Here is a 19530-nt window from a genome sequence, read left to right as displayed (position 1 = left end):
CCATCTATTTAATTCCTCTATCATCTATTTATTCATCTTTTTTTGGATGCATTTCAAAGTAAATTGTTGATAACAGAATGCCTAACTAGTTTAGCTTACCTATCATGAACATTCTAGAGTGAAATATTCTTTGGACCTTTTTTCTTTCGATGTAAAATTTACATATAACGAGATAAACATTTTAAGTTTACATTTTTGGAAATTTTATACACTGTATAACCCAATTCCTTATCAAGGTATAGTACAGTACCATTTTCTTGAAATATTCCCTTATGCCTGTTTCCAGTCCATTCTTGCCCCTGCTATCCTAGGGGCAATGACTGTCACTGTTTTTATTTTTATTTTTTTACCATAGATTAATTTTGCCCATTTCATGACTTCATGTAAGTGGAATCATACAGCATATACTCTTTTATGTAAGTCTTCTTTCACTCAGTATGTTTTTGAGATATATCCAAATTGTTATGTCTATCATAAGTTTCTTCTATTTTTTTTGCCATAATATATAACAGTTTAACCCTTCTATTGATTGATACCTGGACTATTTCCAGTTCTTGGCTATAATGAATAAGACTGCAGTGAATATTCTTGAGTCTTTTGTGAAAATATATTTTCATTTCTCTTGGGTAGATATTTAGCAGTTGAATTTCTGGGTCATAGGTGGTTATATGCTTAATTTTATAAGAAACTGCCACGTTTTCCCAAAAGGATTGTAGCATTTTATTTCCCTACCAACACTGTATGAGAATTGCAGTGATTCTGCAATCTCATCAATATTTATTTGTGTTGTCAATCTTTAATTTTAGCCATTCTGTGATATGTGTTTTTTTTTTTTTAAAGATTTTTATTTATTTGTCAGAGCACAAGCAGGGAGAGTGGCAGGCCAAGGGAGAAGCAGGCTCCCCACCAAGCAAGGAGCCCGACGCTGGGCTTGATCCCAGGACTCTGGGATCACGACCTGAGCCCAAGGCAGACGCTTAACTGACTGACCACCCAGGCATCCCCCCCTTTTTCTTTTTAAAGATTTTATTTATTTATTTGTCAGAGAGAGCGAGCGATCGAGCAAATGAGCACAAGCAGGGGGAGCAGCAGGCAGTGGGAGAAGCAGGCTCCCTGCTGAGCAAGGAGTCCAATGTGGGACTTGATCCCAGGACTCTAGGACCATGACCTAACCCAAAGGCAGATGCTTAACTGACTGAGCCACCCAGGTGTCCCTGTGATATGTGTTCTAATATCTCACTGTGGTTTTAATTTCTAGATTTCTCCAATGATAAGGATGATAACATTGGTCATTTTTTTCTTGTGCTTATTGGTGAAGTGTTTGTTCAAATCATTTGTCCATGTCAACATTGGACTGTCATTTTGTTATCAACTTGCTACTTTGTATGTGGTGGTACTCTAATATTAGCTCTTTCTTCCTATACCAAAATTGTGCCTTTAGTGGACACAGATTCAATTACCTGTAAAAGATAATTAGCCTTATTGAAATAAAAATAATGTAGACTTTTAATTTTTTTTTTAAAGATTTTATTTATTTATTTGACAGAGAGAGAGACAGCCAGCGAGAGAGGGAACACAGGCAGGGGGAGTGGGAGAGGAAGAAGCAGGCTCCCAGTGGATGAGCCTGATGCGGTGCTCAATCCCAGAACGCTGGGATCACTCCCTGAGCGCAAGGCAGATGCTTAACGACTGCGCCAACCAGGCGCCCCTAGACTTTTAATTTTATTAACATATTGTGGGTAGTGAGGGCAAATTATGAAAAAAAATTGTGGGCTTTCAAAATTTTGATGTGGTTTTTAAAGTTATCTAATTTCTTTGCTATTGAATAGGAGAACCCAAGCTATCCAAATCAGAGGATAATGATAGAGATAAATAATTCTTAAAATAACTATGAATTGGGCACCTGGGTGGCACAGTCAGTTAAGCATCTGCCTCTTGGTTCCTGCTCAGGTGTTGATCTCAGGGTTGTGGGATTGAGCCTCACGTCGGCCCCTGTGCTCAGCGCAGAGTCTGCTTAAGATTTTGTCTTTCTTTCAAATGAATAAATAATTTAAAAAAAACTATGAATTATTCTTAGGAAATAATTAGCTACTTGAATATATGAAGATTATCTGATATGATCCAGGCATCAGTAGGGTTAAAAACACAGTAAATGGTAATGAGATCACTTGTTTTTGGATTTGACATTGTTATTAAAAGGCCTCAATAGAAGCTACTATGTATTTGTTCTCTTTGTGTTTCTTGTTATTTTAGTAGGTCTACAAATTAATTCCAGTTATAATAATCTTAAAATAAAAGAAATAACTTATTATTTTATAAAATGTGTTTATTTTGTTGTCCTTTAAAAGTTGTTATGTTTTGGACTCTTAAAATGTTGCTGGTTTAGATAAGGTCTATCTGGTATTGATATAACATTTTTACCCTGTTTTGGAAAAATCATTTTGTTGGGATCAAAGATATTTTCCAAGTATTTGATATTATTAGTTCTGCAAATTGTACAAAGGGTGAGAGATTCCCTATAGTTAAGGCATTGTGGTTACAGTGTACTCATAAATTTTTTATTTTTTAATTTATTTTAGTTGTTTATTTTTTTTGTACTGGTAGATTTTTTAAAAATAATATTTACCAGATTCTTACATCTAGAAATAAGATTTTTTTTTTTTTTTAACTAATCTCTACACCCACTGTGGGGCTTAAACTCACAACCCTGAGATCAAGAGTTGTATCTTCTCACTGAGCCAGCCAGGCACTCTTAAGGACAGGATTTTTTATGTTGAGTGAGAGGAAAGAAGTACATGCAAATTAATAGTAATAGCTAACATTTATTCAGTGCTTGCTAGATACACAAAGCACGTTACAAACATCTCATTTAATCATCATAGTTTACTGATGTGGAGATAACTCTATTTCCATTTTACAGATGGAAGTTAGAGAGGCTTTAGGTTACTCATCTAGAGATTTGCATCTTAGAGTCTCCTTCTGCCTGCCTCTTTCCCTGCTCGTGCTCTCTGCCAAATAAAATCTTTTTTTATTTTTTTTTAAAACTTTTTTTTTTTTTAAGATTTTATTTATTTATTCAACAGAGAGATAGAGACAGCCAGCGAGAGAGAGAACACAAGCAGGGGGAGTGGGAGAGGAAGAAGCAGGCTCATAGCAGAAGAGCCTGATGTGGGGCTCGATCCCATAACGCTGGGATCACGCCCTGAGCTGAAGGCAGACGCTTAACCGCTGTGCCACTCAGGCGCCCCTAGTCTGTATCCTTTTAACACCTGAGCTGTGTAGCTTCATTTTAGTGAAATGAGTTAAATTTTCCTTGTTTGCGTTTAAATGAGATTGGTCCCAAGGAAAAGAGGGAGGTTATTATAAAGGGTACAGAAGAGATCTAGAAATCCAAGGGCTTGGTTCCCAGGAGCTAGCACCAGCTCCCAAATGCAGGCACATAGCCTGACTGTTGCTTATCTCTGCAGGCCTTCTCTGTTCAGCTCCCCTTCTTTCCTGTTGTCCGGTTCCTTTCCTGCCTCGAGTTTCCTATTTCATTGTGACTTCCACTAGCTGTCCTGCTGCCCCTCTATGGCTCTGCAGGCCCCTCTCCCCTCTTCCATTTCTTGGGATAAATCATCTTGCCTTTTCTCACCTTTTTGAGGTAGACTACATAAGTGAATGGGTTGTCCTTTGGGACCTATAATACCCAGTCATTTTTGAACAAGGGTAGCTTTATCTAAAACATGGCCATTGGCCCTCAGTGTGGCCATGACATTTTCACCAGAAGTGGGGTATACGAGTCAGCAGGTATCATAAGATTTACTGATTGACCTAGTTTAGGTGAGTTATCAAAAAAAAAAAAAAAAAAAAGATGGTCATGTGAATTTTTTACTAGATAAATATTTTCTCAGGTGCATTCCACAAAACAGTTCTAGGCTATAGCCTGTGAAGAGTAGTAACTTTGTCTAAATATATATGGAAAATTCTGCCTAATGTGTTTCCTTCTTGGAGATTCATAATGTGGATGTGAGAGTCCCTGCAATATGAAAGTTTGATGAGCTCTTTTTAGTATAACATTTCCCACACTTACTTGGTCACAGAACTCCTAATACATGATAGGTATCTCACTGAGCAGTGTTTTGGGAAGCATTGCATTAGAGTAAGATAGGAGTTTTCTTTCTTTTTTAGGATTAGTTAGTGTTACAGAATGCAATTGTAATTCTATTTGGCAGTCATTGACGGTAGAGGATAGCTGTTAACAATATGGACTTCGGCCTACATAGATAGAATTTTAATTTCAGCACTACTATTTATTATATGTGATTTTACATAAGAACTTAATCCTGGGGCACCTGGGTGACTTAATCGTTTAAGCATCTGACTGGCTCAAATTATGATCTCAGGGGCTTGGGATCCAGCCCTCACGTTGGGCTCCACGTTCATCAGGGAGTCTGCTTCTCCCTTTCCTTCTGCCCCTCCCCCTGCTCTTGCTGTCTCTCACTCTCTCTCAAATAAATAAATACAATCTTAAAAAAAAAACAAAACAGAGCTTAATCTTTACAGGTCTCAGTTTGCTAATCTGTGACATTTCCTGTTGGATGCTTAGTCCAGTGTCTGACATAGTAAATACTTAGTAAATTGTGACCTATAAAACTACCTGTGTTTCTATTAGAAAATGTTTGGGTGTACCAGTTAGGGTAATCATTCTTCTATAATAGGAAATTACCTTATACCTGAATAGTTTTAACTAGTTTAATTCATGTGTTAGACTTCATTTTAGGATAAATATGGAATTAATGTGGGTTCAAAGGAGAATCTCAATTCAGAGAAAAGATATCGATGGCAGAGAGGCTGTTAACTCTTCTACATTCAGGAGTAGAAAGTATTGGGGTGGCAGAAGGTGGGTGTTACCATTTAAGATCTGCTGTATAGGGGTGACAGTATGGTGAGAGACCATGCTCTGTAGAGGGTGGGCTAGATTTTTAAGTCTGAATTTACCTAATGGTGTTTTGGTTTATAAATCAAATGTATATCGATACACATAATGTTCCAAGTGTGAGGGACAGTGGCAGCCCATTTCTGAAAACAACAACAATAATAAAAGACTCCCAGCTAGCTGCAAGGGCTTGCATCATTTGTTATACTTTGTATCCTGAGTCCTCGCCACTTTGCCACAATTAATCAGACAATGGATTGGCATCAGTGATATATATGTAGGCCATTGGGTTATAAATTAGCCTGACCTAAGAACTGTACAGTAATCCTGTTTTACAAAATGGTAAATTCACTCAGTGTAATCCTCTTCCTTAGGGAATTTGAATATGAGATAGCAAAGTAAACAGTAAGCAGAAGCTCGGGACAATAGAAACCATGTAATGGAGAGAGTACTCCTAGTGGAGAATAAAACATAACCACTGTCACAGTAGAGGCAGAATCAGGAAACAGTTATGACAATGTTTAGAGTTCTTACTGGATAAGATACCAGCGGTTTCTTCTTCTTCTTTTTCTCTCTCTCTTTTTTTTTTTCTTCAAGATTTTATTTATTTGAGAGAGAGAGGGAGAGCAAGCAAGAGAGCACAAGCATGGGAAGTGGCAGAGGGAGGGGGAGAAGCAGGCTCCCGGCTGAGCAGAGAGCCTGACCCAGGACCCCGAGATCATGACCCAAGCTGAAGGTAGACGCTTAACTGACTGAGCCACCCAGGCATCCCTGGATACCAGTTTTATTTTATTCTGATTACTGTTCCAGTTTTCAGTGAGGCCTAATTGTGGAGTCTTTTTGTGCCCTACACTACCCCACACATTCTTGCGCTAAACTCTGGTTGTGAAGTAATTTAAATGAATCTGCATATAGTTTTGGCAATTGGAGAGAGCCCAACTGGCTTAATACTACCACCTACCTCCCTTAGGTAAAGCATAATAATTCACTTAGTTGATATAAATGGGATTAATTGATCAGCTGGGTGGGAGGAACAGGGCCTTTGCTTGTGGTATTACTGACCAGGGGAGGTAGTAGAGGTTGTGCTTCCCTTTTGGACACAGTTACCCAGTATTAGAGTGAAGAGACCCAGGTTTATGGCTCTGCTGCCCATTAGCTATGTATGATCTTAGATAATTCTCTTAATTTTGTGGGCCAGAGTTTTCTTTCTGTAATTTGAATTAGTCAAACTGAATTTTTTTTCTCCTCCAGAAAAGCAGCTTTTTAACAAAATTGGTCATTGTTCACAGCATTTAGAAATGGTTAGAGATAGCAATAAATCTGAAAAATGAGAGGAAATAATATCAATCTAAGTAAACATTAAAATATTGATGCAGCTTAACTAGGAAAGTCTAATATTCAGCATTATTCTCTTTTTTTATGAAAAAGGAATGTTGGGATAATATATCTTTAAAGATGTGACATTAACTTGACTACTTTTGCTACAGTGTGTTTGTTTCTTCTCTCTTTTATTTATATTTCAAATGTTTATAGCCATTTCCTCTAAAGAATTTGACAAATGGGTAGGTTTTTTGTTTTTATGCAGTGCTTTCCTAGGCTTTTCATCCAGAGTCAACCTGATAAGAGGGCAAAAGACCAAATGCTTTTTTTGTCGTTGGAGAATCTTGATCTATGAATTATCTTAGAGTATTGATAAACTAAATTATACTATGATTCACTATTAGTAATATCTTAGGTCAATAGTAGTTCTTACCTCTTGTGAGAAAAAGTGCCCTTTAGCAGAAACAATTGCAGAATGCCCCCAGAGTAGACACTGTGCTCTTAATATTGATTAACATTTAAGTATTGGTAGATTCTGTGATTTACAGATTCTTTGTTGTAACTTTCTGTTTCTCCCTAGAATCAGGAACAAAGCCAGGAACAAAAAGAAGCTTTAAAAATAGAAAAAAAAATTTTTTTTGGCAGTTTACCTACTTTATTCCTTTATGTATAATTACTTTGTAGGATCAGAAAACATCTGTTGCAAAGGTCTGTATAATCCAGTCTCTTATGGCAGGTCTCCGTTCCTAAATGTAAAGGTATAGTCTGGATTCCTCTTAAGAAATGAGAAATTTGGGGTTCTTGGGTGGCTCAGTCAGTTAAGCATCTGCCTTTGCCTCAGATCATGATCCCAGTGTGCTGGGATTGAGCCCCACATGGGGCTCCCTGCTCAGCCAGGAGCCTGCTTCTCCCTCTCCCTCTGCCTGCTACACCCCCTACTTGTGCTCACTCTCTTTCTGTGTCAAATGTAAATAAGATCTTAAAAAAAAAAAAAAAAGGAAATTCTAAGACATGACAAGGATGTGAGGAAACACTGACTTACCCCAAGACAAAATGGAATTGAGACCTATTTGGAATCATCTACTGTGGTCTGACATAGATATCTCTAACATCATTCATTTCAATTTCAAAGGTTTCTTCCAAGGAAGGTCTGGAATCTGGAGTTTTCCTCGAGGTTTCCAGTAGTGCAAACCCCGTTTCCTCTGCAATCTGTTTTTCTACTTCAAATTCCCTGAAATCCCATGGAGGTGAAATAACGTTATTTAGTGTCTTCACTGATGCACATCAAAGTCATAACATTTTAATTTGTCTTTAATGTTTGCTCCAGTGTAAGCTTCAGAATCACCAGTGTACATTTCAATGCAATGACCAAGCACTGTAACAGAATATATTGCTTAAAACTAAGGGCTTTGTAGAAATAACAGCATTTTCAAAGTTGCCTGTCAGACTGTGGATATACCCTATGGCAGAATGGGTGGATGAGTTCTGAAGAATTGACACCAGTGCCTGATGGTGATAGTCCAGTGCCTTGGCATGCTTTTTAAACTTCTTTCAGACATGTCCCAAGTTGTTCAACAAAGGTTCCCATTTAATTTTTCCCACAGCATCAAGAAACCATTTTCCTGCTGTTTTCCATTCTCCATTCTGAAATGCAAGCATACTAACCTTGTGCATGACAAAAGGGTGTTCCAGTGCAAAGCTTAGCACTTGGCCAAAGACTCTTTCAGTCAGTTTTGTGTTTTTGATCAATCCCGTATTATAATCCAATGTAGAACATTGGCAAATGACCCTTTCATCACCTGCACTCCTGTGACGTAAGCAGCCACGGCCTGCTCATGCTCTCTCAACTGCAAACAAGTGCCTGTATGCTACCCACACAGGCCTGTACATCTTCTCAAATGTTGTTACTTTGCTGAGAAAGCTTCTGGCATGTTCATTTTTATGACCAAGCATAAGATAATAGCATCCCACTGCAAACCAAGACACAGGATTGCACACCAATTAATGAGAAAGGGAAAAGTTATTTGCTTTATTCAGTTCCACAAGTGTCCCTGTATGTACAGGTAAACAGTTTTCATGGAAAGGATCTTCCACCATTCCTACAGAAGTAAGCTTATAACACTCTTCATTCATTCATTCATTCATTCATTCATTCATTCATTCAGAGAGCATGCTCATGGTGTCGTGGGAGTGGGGGAAAGGAGAGATAGAATCTTATGCAGGCTGCATGCCATGGGGGAGCCCTGCCCGGGGCTCTGTCTTACAACACGCAGATCATGACCTAAATGGAAATCCAGTCAGATGTTTAACTGACTGAGCCACCCAGGCCTCCGGTTTGTAGCACATTTTAAAATCATGGTTATAATAATGGCTTTCACCTAAAGACACTATCACATCCAGATTCTCTTGCAAACCATCTACATAATCAGAGAGGACAGTTTCTCTAGAATTATTATACTTTTAAAATTTGTTCTCAAATAGAAAGCATAGCCATTCCTGTTCTTCAGTACAGAGCATGCTAAGAGGTAGTGACTGAGGAAGTTCAAGATGTGCTGTGACATTAAAAGATCAAAAGCTTCAAAACAGTATGCGTGGAGTTTCAAAACATCTTTAGGGGCGCCTGGGTGGCACAGCGGTTAAGCGTCTGCCTTCGGCTCAGGGCGTGATCCCGGCGTTATGGGATCGAGCCCCACATCAGGCTCTTCCGCTATGAGCCTGCTTCTTCCTCTCCCACTCCCCCTGCTTGTGTTCCCTCTCTCGCTGGCTGTCTCTCTCTCTGTCAAATAAATAAATAAAATCTTAAAACAACAACAACAACAACAACAACAACAACAAAACATCTTTATAACTAACTGTAGGTTGCTAGGGCGTGGTTATCCAGGGTATCTGAGATTTTCCCTCCTAAGAGATAAATGGAGCTCTTTTTTGAGGACCATGACATTACCCAGTCATTGGATGGGTCTTTAAAGCCACTTTTATCAGGTATTTCTCAAATAACCTTTAGTTGATTGTCTCGTCCATATCAAGAATATCAAGAGCTTGTGGATGCTTTCTTGCAGCCTAATGGTAGGTAGCTTCAAGGTAGCCACATGCTTGTGACTGAAGTGTATGAGCTGCTTGCTCTGTGATACTGCGCCATCAGGTAAAGACTGAGACAACCAATAAATGTCCTGGAGTTTCTCGTGAGAGAGTGAAGCCACTTTTCTGCACAAAACAGAGCACTGTATCAACAGCACGACAGTTGATACTGTTGCTGGTCCAGCTTCTGCAGAGTGCACTTCCGCAGCCGCTGGGGAGCCCTGGTGTCTAGCTGAACACATTCTGACTCGCCCTCCTTTCCATTGTCTTCCAGGCCTGCCCTGAGCCTGTGNTGTCCCCCCCCCCCCCCAATATATATATATTCTGAGCAGTTAAAATCTTGCCTTAAAGATTGGGCACTACTGTACTGACAAGGCTTACTTTTGATTTTATACAGTTCTTACCTCTATCTGTTGTACCGCCTGAAAAGAAAGAAAAGACAAGTTTTCAGAAGTTGTGGCTCTGTTTCTACTTTCTTTTTCCCATCATTCTTTAAAAATGTTTAAAAATCAAGTTATATATTCATCTAGCTTAAAATCAAATAGGTCTGTAAAACCCAGTATTGGTTCCTCACTACTCTGTCACCCCCTTTTGTTTTTCTCATCCCCAGAGGCAACTCTGGAAACTTTTAAAGCTGATTCTTTTGATATTTACTGCTTATGGCAGAGGCTGCTAGTTGTCCCCCATCCTCAGAAATCTGGTTACATTGCTACCTGGAATATAGGCATGCTGCAGTCTTCTTGTAGCTAGTTGTAGTGATAATGACTAAGTACTGAACAGTAAATCACATGTGACTTCTGGGAGGTGTTTTTAAGAGTAAGGAGCAGAGCCTTCATTAATCTTCTTTCCTGCTGGTTGGAAGGTGGATGTTAGGAACACATGGGTGGCTCAGTCGGTTAAAGCATCTGCCTTAGGCTCAGGTCATGATCCCAAGGTGCTGGGATTGAGTCCCTCCTCGGGCTCCTTGCTCATCGAGGTAGCCTTCTTCTCCCTCTGCCTGCCACTCCCCCTGCTTATGGTCATTCTTTCTCTCTCTCCCTCTCACCGACAAATGAGTAAAATCTTAAAAAAAAAAAAAAGGTGGATGTTATAGTTGGAACTTGAGCCTCCATTGTGGACTGGGAAGTAAAAGCTATATATTAAAGATTGTAGATTGTAGAATGAAAGAATAATCATAATGATGGATTTTCCATACCAGACCTAGAATTACTTCATTTATGTGGAAGAGTAAGAAATTTCCATTTTAAGCTCTTGAGGTTTCTGGTCTCCTGCAGCCCAACCTAACCCTAACTACCTCCATGTCTGTAAATAAATCTTAGTACTATTTTTTTGGTTAAAAATATTTAACTGTATTTCTTGATTTCTTGTCATGAAAATGGGGATTGACTTTCACCTAACCTATTTCATTTGCCTGCTCAGACACACTTCCCATTCACCTGGCATCTTCCCATTTTCTTGTTATGTTGTAGTTTTGGTGAAGTCAGTATTCAGTGCTTTCTTATTTTGACTGTGTGAATGAGCTTAATCTTTTGTTGTTTGTTTGCTTAGTTTTCTATTGCTTATCATTAATTCAAACTCAGCTAATTCTGCCAGTTATCTAAAATCTCTCCACTAGCTTTATCTTCTTGAAGATCTCTCTCCTTGGGCCTTTTGCGATGCTTAAATCTATATTGATTGTTTTGTGTGATGCACCACTGATATCCTGGAATTTATCTTCCCCATCATTTAATTGGAGGTAGCTGACAGTCTACTTTTTTTTTTTCCCCCCCATGAAGGTAATCTGCTTTCCTTCCTCTGGCTGCTTTAAGCATTTTTTTCCTTTGTCTTTGTCTTTGAACACAGTATGATTTTCTTTGTACTTATTTACTTTAGTTTCATAGGGCTTCTTGAATCTTTATCATGATGTTTTAAATCAGTTTTCAAAAATTTTAAGCCATTATCACTTTGATAATGATAATGATGGGCTTCTGTCCTGTTTTCTTTCTCCTTTTGGAACTTTTCACTTTCCCTATGTATCCCTCTCTGTCTCTTCCTGCATTCCTTTTGTTTTTGTTCTTTTTTATCCTTTTGTCTCTTTGTATTTTATTCTGCATATTTTCTTCTAACCTGTATTCTGAGCTGCTGTTAATCCCACCCATGGAATTAATTGTATTCTCCAGTTTTAGATTATTTTTTTGGTTCTTTTGTAAAAAACAGTTCAAGTTGTGAATGCCTTGGTGGCTCAGTCAATTAAGCATCTGCCTTTGGCTCAGGTCATGATCCCAGGGTCCTGGGATCGAGGACTGTATCAGGCTCCTTGTTCTGTGGGGAGCCTGCTTCTCCCTCTGCTTGCCACTCCCTCTGCTTGTGGTCTCTCTCTCTGACAAATAAATAAAATCTTAAAAAAAAAAATTGGCTCAAGTTCTTTGTTGGTTTTGTCACTTTTGCCTTTTATTTCCTTGAACATATTTACCATTTTGGGGGGCTTATTGAGATATAATTGATGTAAAATAAACTGCACATCTTTAAAATGTACAGTGTGATGAGTTTTAATATGTTTATGCTGGTAAAATCATCACCACAATCAACATAATGAACGTATTCCCTACTCCTGTAAGTTTCTTCATGTGTCTTTATAACCCGTGCCTCCTCTTCTCTTCCCCCCCTACTCCCTGTCCCTGAGTAACCACTGATCTGCTTTCTGTCACTGCAGATTACTTGTGTTTTGGGAAATTTATATAAATGTACAGCATGTACTTTGGGGGGCTTCTTTCACATAGCATAATTATTTTGAGATTCATCCATGTGGCTGTGTGTATCAAACAGTTTCTTTTTATTGCTGACTTGTGTTCTGTTGCATGGATATATTTCAGTTGATCCATTTATCTATTGAAGGAATTTAGGTTATTTCTAGTTTTTGGCTATTATAAATAAAGCTTCTAGGAACATTCTTGTATAAGTGTATGTATGGGCATAAGTCATGGATATTTTGCAGTCTGTTTCTTTCTTTCTTTCTGACTTTTCTTTCTTTCTTTTTTTAAATAGGCTCCACGCCCAGCATGGAACCCAATGTGGGGCTTGAACTCACAATTTTGAGATCAAGACCTAAGCTGAGATCAAGAGTCAGACACTTAACTGACTGAGCCACCCAGGTGCCCCTTGCAGTCTGTTTCTGATAACTCTATTTTCTGGATCCCTGTGGGAGAATCTATTGTAGCTTAAAAAAAAAAAAAGTTTCCTTTTCTGTCTACTCATATTTGATTGAGTATTGGATATTATAAATAGAAAAGTTATAGAAATAGCTTAAGGTTTAGTATAAAGATTTATGCTTGCTTCTGGCCGGTGACTAGGGGCAGTAGTGATTCTGTATCACCTTAATCCAGTTTTAAATACTGAGATGATTTGAGGCTAGGCTGTAATCCCAAAGGCAGTTCATTTTAGGCTTTTTTGGGAGTAGCCCTTCAGGGTATGGATTCCAAACACATGGTATTTAACTATACACCTTTTCTTGGTGGACTCTGGACTCTAGTTTTTGTTCTTTATATTATGTGCCTGTCAAAAGCCCTGCTTATTTTCTAAATCTTCAGCTAGATTTGCAGAGATGCACTAGGGGAAAAGGGGCCCAAAATACAGCTCTTATCTCTTGGTTTCCTTGTCCTTCTGGATCTGTTTCCCATAATGTTTTTTCCTGTCTTGGTGACTCTTTAATTAATGCGTATAATCAGATGATTTTCATGTTCTGTTCAGCTTTTCTAATTGTTTGCATGAGAAAAGTTGGTCTAAATAACTGAATTCACTTGAATGGAAGTGAAAATCACACTGCTTAATTTGAACATTAAAAAAAATGTTCATGGTTATTTTTATTTCTTTTGTACCTTTTCTGGTCATATGAGGATCATACTTCTTTTTTTTTTTTTTAAGATTTTATTTATTTATTTGACAGAGAGAGAGAGAGCATGCCTGCGAGAGAAGGAACACAGGCAGGGGGAGTGGGAGAGGAAGAAGCAGGCTCCTAGCAGAGGAGCCTGATGTGGGGCTTGATCCGATAATGCCGGGATCACGCCCTGAACCGAAGGCAGACGCTTAACGACTGCGCCACCCAGGCGCCCCAGAGGATCATACTTCTTGAAAAGATTATTGATACTCATGTTGGGTGGTAAATATCTAGATGTAGTTATGATGCAGGTTTCCTTTCATGGATTAATAAAATTCTAGGGTATTGTCAATGATTGTCCTGGAGTGTGGTCAGTGATGGTCACCAAAGAATTGTGAAGAACTACAGACATGTTAGAAAGATAGTTGATATGAAAATACTTTCTTAGTTTTCACAAAAGGCAAGAAGTTCGTGTGACTATATACTTGCTGTTAGTGATGGTTAAGGTTCTCAGATGGGTTTTAAAAAATGTTCGTGATTACCTGAAAAAGGACATATAATTAGTGTATATTCATAAAAAACAAAACATAAATATTAGTTGTCATTTATTGGATACTCACAAATGTTGGCAGTGAGCTAAGAACTTGATACTATCTCCTTGTAATCTTTATAGTTACTTTAAGGTACGTATTTGTAATAGAAGCCACAAGTGTTCACCCATATGTGTTTTTCCTTCCTTGGCACACAGAAATGTTGCCTTTGTAGCCTTCCTTGTATACAAGGAGGGCCATATGACTAACTTTAATCAATAAAATACGAGCAGATTGGTGTGTCACATCTGAACTGAGGTATTTAAGAGATACTGTACCGCTTTCTGTTCTTCTTTACCACACTCTACAGCCACACCGATTTTCTTTTTGTCCAGCCAACTCACCAGACTTGTCCCCAGTGTTTTTTTTCTTTCTTTTTTTTGATTTGAATACTTACATCCTTTTCATCATAGGGATAAAGGATAATTCATTTGAAAAGATGACATTTGACTTGTGACCTCAATGTGAAGAAAAATAATTTTGAAATATGGGCTTTTGATTACAAAGAATTTTGTTCCCGTCATTTGATAGAAGTAACACAAATAAAGTCTACCAGCCATAACTGTACATGGAAGATGTTATAGATTAATCTGGTAGTAACAAAATCCTCTTGCTCCAGACTAAATTTAGATCTTTAAATATGACCTGGGAAAAACAGAATTGGTTAGGAAAATGAAACTCATTATGGCAGAAATTGAGCCCCCCCCAAAATTCACAATCATAGATGCTAATATTTTTTAAAATTTGATATGAATATTAAACAAAAATTGTTATTATAGAATGTACATGTTGAGGAATTGCTCTAGCAATTCAGCAAATAAACATTTTTTTTTAAATGATTTTGGGTACTGGGTGGCTCAGTTGATTTAGTGTTTGACTCTTGACTCTTGTTCTCAGCTCAGGTCTTGATCTCAGGGTTGTGAGTTCAAGCCCTGCATTGGGCTCCACACTGTGCATGGAGCCTACTTTAGAAAAAATTTTAAAATTTATGTACAGAAAATTAATCGAGCTAGGACATTGGCTTAGTGGAATTGGCTCAGAAAAAAATACATCCTTGGTGTCAGAGTAAAACATTTACAGAATCAAAATGAGGGGTAAAAAGAACGATCAACTTTCCAAATAAAACATGAAAATTCTTTTGCATGTCTGTTTTTAGTATCTTAATATCAATCTTTTTTCCCCCGGAAGGTTCATTCTTTATTTTGATACAAAAAATAAACCCTTTAACCTATAAAGAATGTCAGTTGTTTTCATATTGTTCTAAAGCAATATTTTCTAACTCTCATCCTGTGAGTATCCATGGAAGAATCCAAGGGAGTACATAAATGAGAGAAATAGATGTTTGTATTGAGATGTTAAAATTATAGTTTTATTTCTGGATCTTTGGTGAATAATAGCCCTATATCAGTATTAAATAATTGTGTCTGTTGAGTCCTTTGGGAAGAAGATGCTGAGTTGGAGTTAGTACAAGATACATATAGATATATTGGAGAACAATGCCTGTGAAAAATTACAGGAGGCAGGATAAGGCCAGGAGAGTCTCCTCACCATGATGAGACATCTTAGCTAACACAATGGGGAGCTCTAGAGCAAAGATTGCTTTTTAGAGGAGTCTCATGTTGTGCAGAGATAACCAGGTCCTAATACCTTAACCATGCACAGTCATTGGTTGGGATATGCCTGGGAAGATTGTGGTTTTGGCTGGAAAGTTGAGGCAGAACCCAAAGGCTCTAGCAACTAATTATCCTCTCTGCAGCGTGATCCTAAATTCTTTCTTAAAGGAGATCTGGTTCATCTCCTTGGCTGCAATACTTATCATTGTTTTGTTTTGTTTCTTTCTTTTTTCTTTCTTTCCTTCCTTCCTCCCTTCCTTCCTTCCCTCCCTCCCTCCCTTAGAGAAGTATCATAGGTTGTTTAAAATAATATAGCAGTTTTGAGCACTTTTTTTCCTTTTTTTGGCTAGGGGTTATACCAACAGGTTAAAGAACAATAAATGGATACTTTTTAGTGTAGAGAATCTTAAATATCAATGGTAGAGATAAGATTATGAGGTAAAGATTACTCAGAATAGGGTCACCTGGGTGGCTCAGTCGGTTAAGCATCTGTCTTCGGCTCAGGTCATGATCCTGGGGTCCTGGGATTGAGCCCTGCGTTGGGCTCCCTGCTCAGTGGGAGGCTTGCTTCTCCCTCTCTCTCTCTCTCTCTGCTGCTCCCCCTGCTTGTGCGCATGCTCTCTTTCTCTTTTTTTAAAGAGTTTATTCCGAGTAAGAACATCTGAACAATGATCTGGCAATAGATTTTTTTCTTTGAGGGGGGCTTGGCTGCCTAGGTCTTATGCTTTAATATAAAGGTAAATAGCTCTTTCTGTACATTTGTGATAAAGATTAGAACATATTGCTTATCACATATGTGAAGAAGTCCTGTCAAAATACGTTAAAAATGGCGAGAATAACAAGGTAACTACTCTAAAAGGGATAACTCAAGAGCTCAAGATGCATTAAGATGAGGCTTTTAAGGAGAAGACATAGTAAACAGATATGAAAATCAGAATTAAAAATAAGTATTACATACCCATTTATCTCCTTTGATTGAAAATATTGACAAAAATATTGTCTTAAAAATATTGTCTTAGATTTAACATATGCAAATCAATAAATGTGATACATCACATTAATAAAATGAAAGATAAAATCATATGATCACCTCAATAGATGCAGAAAAGGTATTTGACAATATAAACATCCTTTCATGATAAAAAACCCTCAGCAGGGAGCCTGGCTGGCTCAGTCAGTGGAACATGTGGCTCTTGATCTCTGGGTTGTGAGTTAAAGCCGCACATTGGGCATAGAGCTTACTTAAAAAAACAAAAAACAGAACAAAACAAAAAAACCCACCTCTGGACAGGTTGGGTATAGAAGACGTATACCTCAACATAATGAAGTCCATTTTTTAAAAAAGATTTTATTTATTTATTTGACAGAGTGAGAGACAGCAAGAGAGGGACATAAACAGGGGGAGTGGGAGAGTGGGAGAAGCAGGGAGCCCAATGTGGGGCTTGATCCCAGGACCCTGGGATCATGACCTGAGCTGAAGGCAGATGCTTAACGACTGAGCCATCCAGCTGCCCCAATAAAGGCCATTTATAACAAACCCCTGGCTGACATTTACTCAATGGAGAAAAATAAAAAGTGCTTCCTCTAAGATCAGGAAGAAGACAAGGAGGCCCTTTTTTAACAGCTGGCATTCAACATAATACTGGAGGTCCTAGCTAGAGTAGTCAGGCAAGACAAAGAAATGAAAGGCATCCAAATTGGAAAGCAAGATGTAAAATATCATTATTTGCAGATGATATGATCCTTTACTTTGAAAATACCAAAGACACAACTAAAAAACTCTTAGAGGTAATCAATGAATTCAATAAAGTTGTTGGATACAAAAACAGAAATCTGTTGCATTTCTAGACACTAACAGTGAAGCATCTGAAAAATAAACTATTCCATTCACAACATCATAAAAAATAATGAAATACCTAAGAATAAATTTGACCAAGGAATTGAAAGATCTATACAATGAAAACTTCAAAACTTTGTTGAAAGAAATCAAAGAAGACACAAACAAATTGAAGAACATCTTGTGTTCATGGATTGGAAGACTTAATATTGTTAAAATGTTCATGCTACTCAAAGCTATCTATAGGTTCAACAAAATTCTTATCAAAACTCCAATGACATTTTTCAAAGAAATAGACAAAACAAAAAACAATCATGAAAATTATATGGAACCACAAAGACCCCATGTAATCAAGTAATCATGTGACAGAAAAACAAAAGTGGAGGTATCATACTTCTTTATCTCAAACTATACTATAAAGCTATTGTAATGAAACGTTATTGTACTGACATAAAAATAGACACATAGACTAATAGAATAGAATAGAAAGCCCAGAATTAAACCTCCGTAAATACAATGAACTAATATTTGATAAGGGAGCCAAGAACATTTGGTTGCAAAAGGATAGTCTCTTCAACAAATGGTGTTGGGAAAACTGGATAACCACATGCAAAAAACCAAAAAAACCCCCACAGAAACCACCCCCACAACCTCCCCCCAAAAATTGGACCCCTCTCATATACCACTTACAGAAGTTACCTCAAAATATATAATGACTTAAATATATGACCTGATACCATAAAACTCATAGAAGGGAAACCCAAGGAAGAAGCTCCTCAACATTGGTATTGACAATTATTTTTTTGGATATGATATGATACCAAAAGCACAAACAACAAAAGAAAAACTAACAGTTGGGGCTATATCCAACTTAAAAGCTTCTGCACCGGAGGAGATAATGCTAAGTGAAATAAGTCAAGCAGAGAAAGACAATTATCATATGATTTCTCTCATCTATGGAACATAAGAACTAGGATGATTGGTAGGGGAAGAAAGGGATAAAGAAAGGGGGGTAATCAGAAGGGGGAATGAAACATGAGAGACTATGGACTATGAGAAACAAACTGAGGACTTCAGAGGGGAGGGGGGTGGGGGAATGGGAGAGATTGGTGATGGGTAGTAAGGAGGGCACGTATTGCATGGTGCACTGGGTGTTATACGCAACTAATGAAGCATCGAACTTTACATCGGAATCCGGGGATGTACTGTATGCTGACTAACATAATATAATAAAAAATCATTTAAAAAAAAAAGCGTCTGCATGTTGAAAGAAATAATAAAATGAAAAAGCAACCTATGAAGTGGGAGAAAATATTTGCAAACCATGTATTGGATAAGTGGTTAATATTCAGAATTTATAAAGAACTCATACAACTCAATAACAAAAAATCAAACAGTCCAATTAAAAAAATGGGCATAGGATCCAACCCACCCTCCTTGGGAGGCATCCTTCCAGAGTGGCTCCTGCCCTTCCACACCTGGCAGGCAGTCATGGCTGGGACTGCAGCCAATCCAGAGTGACTCCTGGCAAGGGTGGGTTGATAATCCCACACAGTAGCATGTCTGTAGTTCCTGCAGCTAGGCTTAGCTGACTGGACACAAAGCAAGCCCTTTCCTTCAGTGTACCTGCAGCTTTGGCATAGCAGTTAATTGCTGACAGCTAGGCTGAGTACTAGCCCTCTCCACCAGTGAGACCATGGTGGCCCCACACATGCCTCTTAACAATGCAGGGAGCAAGCCCTGACCAGTGCATCGACAGCAGGCAAAGAGCATCGTTGCAGCCGGGCTGAAGGTAATTGTGGTTCAGCCACGATAGGAAGGTGCATGCAGCCCACAGAGAGGACACTTCTAGAGTGTCTGGTTCTGGTTCAGGTGCTATAGGGCACCACAGGACCTCTTCTACACAAGGCCGCTACTGTCAAGATAAGGAGAGGTAGCTGGCCTACTAATATGTAGAAACAAATGGAGAGAGTTAGACAAAATGAGAAGACAGAGGAATATGTACCAAATGAAAAAACAAAACAAAATCACAGTAAAAGAGCTGAATGACATGGAGATAAGCAATATCCATGATAAAGAATTTAAAGTAATAGGTATAAAAATACTCCCTGGACTTGAGGAAAGAGTGGATGAACTCAGTGAGAACCTCAATAAAGAGAGAAAATAGAAAAAAGAACCTGTCAGAGCTGAAGAATTCATTAACTGAAATAAAGAATACACTGGAGGGAATCAATAGCAATTAGAGGATGTAGAAAAATGGACCAGCAACCTGGAAGAGAGAGTAATGGAAAGCAATCAAGTTGAATAGCAAAAGGAAAAAA

At 38.2% G+C, this 19530-nt stretch overlaps 1 protein-coding gene and 1 pseudogene across 6 annotated transcripts in view; one reads left to right on the top strand and one right to left on the bottom strand.

The window, feature by feature from the left end:
- Positions 1-19530, top strand: part of SBF2 (SET binding factor 2) — a 453500-nt gene that overhangs the window by 30543 nt on the left and 403427 nt on the right. The gene's annotated exons all lie outside the window — the stretch shown is intronic.
- LOC100478306 lies at positions 7315-9524 on the bottom strand (annotated as a pseudogene).

This window comes from Ailuropoda melanoleuca, chromosome 8 (genome assembly GCF_002007445.2).
Source record: "Ailuropoda melanoleuca isolate Jingjing chromosome 8, ASM200744v2, whole genome shotgun sequence".
Taxonomy (NCBI): Eukaryota; Metazoa; Chordata; class Mammalia; order Carnivora; family Ursidae; genus Ailuropoda; species Ailuropoda melanoleuca.
This window is presented reverse-complemented; position numbering and strand designations above follow the sequence as displayed.